This window comes from Carlito syrichta, unplaced genomic scaffold (assembly GCF_000164805.1).
Source record: "Carlito syrichta isolate Samal-C Ts95f unplaced genomic scaffold, Tarsius_syrichta-2.0.1 Scaffold302399, whole genome shotgun sequence".
Taxonomy (NCBI): Eukaryota; Metazoa; Chordata; class Mammalia; order Primates; family Tarsiidae; genus Carlito; species Carlito syrichta.
In genome coordinates this window covers 98,158-99,548 of record NW_007246495.1, presented here as the reverse complement: position 1 = coordinate 99,548, position 1,391 = coordinate 98,158, and the positions used below count along the sequence as shown (strand labels likewise).

The window sequence follows — 1,391 nt, the reverse complement described above, 5'->3', positions numbered from 1 at the left end:
GGGCTGGGGCGGGCGCCGCGGGCGTGTGGGGGGGCGGGTCCTCCCCTCCCCCACCGGCCCCGGGGCTGGGGTCCCTGGAGACTCCTCTCACGTGCACGTCCGCTCTCCCCCTCGCAGAGTGCCATTAAGGGGAAATTGCAAGAATTGGGAGCCTACGTGGGTAAGTTTTCTGCGGTCGTGAGCCCGGTAGAACTTAACGCTGCTGCCGGGTGAGTGTCGCCGATCGCCTTGTCCTTGTCCCCTTCGTGCTGTGGCCTCTGGAGAGACCCCCCCCCTTCGGATCTGATATCCCTGGTCACTTTTGTGCTGTCTTTTTGCAACTTCGCCCCCCACCCCAAGACAGTGTTTTAGTTTCTCTCCTTTAAGGTTCTCCTATTTTAAAAAAAAGTTATTTACGTATTTACTTGTACACACGGGGGTCTTGCTGTCTTGCCCAGGCTGGTCTCAAGTTCCTGGACTCAAGCGATCTTCCCATCTCGGCCTCCCAAAGTGCTGAGATTGCAGGCATGAGCCACTGAGCTCAGCCTCATATTTTCTATAGTAATTGTCCGAATTTTATGTTTCTCTTTTTGTCACTTTCCTTCTGACCTTTGTCTTCAGAACTGCCTGTGGATATGAGTGCTTTGATGCTCTCTGCCGTGTGTGTCTGCGATGGTTCAGTGAGTTTCATTTCCAGGCCTCTCTGCTCTTCCTGCCTCTTTCTCTCTACCTGAAACACTAACAGGTTCTCTGTCTCCTTACTCTGATACTTTGAGTGTTTACCCTGGGCCAGGTGCTGTGATTGTCTATTGTGTATGCATTTACTCAGGATAGTCCCGGGAGCACGCTGGAAGGTAAGTGGTCATGTCCTCCCCTGTGCAAACAAGGAAACTGAGGCTGTGCCTACTTGAGCAAGGCTTTGTGCATTGAGATCTGGGTCTGTTTGACCCCAAAGCTGGTGCCTCCTGTAAAAATAAGAGCTGCCGCTTAGGACAGTGGTTCTCAAACTGTGGGCGACCCCAGACTATTCTGATAGGCATACAGAGAGGTTCTTTGCTCTTTTCACTGTTGACATTTGGATCATGCAAAACCTTGGCTGTTAAAACTACTGATACCTTACCCTGAATCAACATAGTCACAGCAAAGTACTAGAACTCATATTCAAATCACTCCCACCTGCAGTTTTTAGCAAAGCCATTTTTACTTAAGAATGCAGTTTGGGAAGCAGTAAAAATTTTTTTTAAACCTGGGACTTTGCATCTTTTGGCTATTCGGTGTGAAGAAATAAAAGTGCTCATAAAACATTTCTGCTGGGTGCTGAAATATGGTTAAGGAAAATCATTTGTGTGATTCTGTTGAGAACTAACCAGCCCTTTTTCATGGAACGTTATTTTTTTTTTTTTTTTTTTTTT

General features: G+C 48.0%; 1 protein-coding gene across 6 annotated transcripts in view; it reads left to right on the top strand.

The window, feature by feature from the left end:
- Positions 1 to 77: 77 nt before the first annotated feature.
- Positions 78 to 1,391, top strand: part of ZC3H14 (zinc finger CCCH-type containing 14) — a 37,860-nt gene continuing 36,546 nt past the window's right edge. For all 6 annotated transcript variants that reach the window (XR_002481893.1, XM_021711609.1, XM_008056563.1 and 3 more), the window contains exon 1: positions 78 to 160. The gene's annotated coding sequence lies outside the window, so the exon portion shown is untranslated. The remainder of the gene's footprint in view (positions 161 to 1,391) is intronic.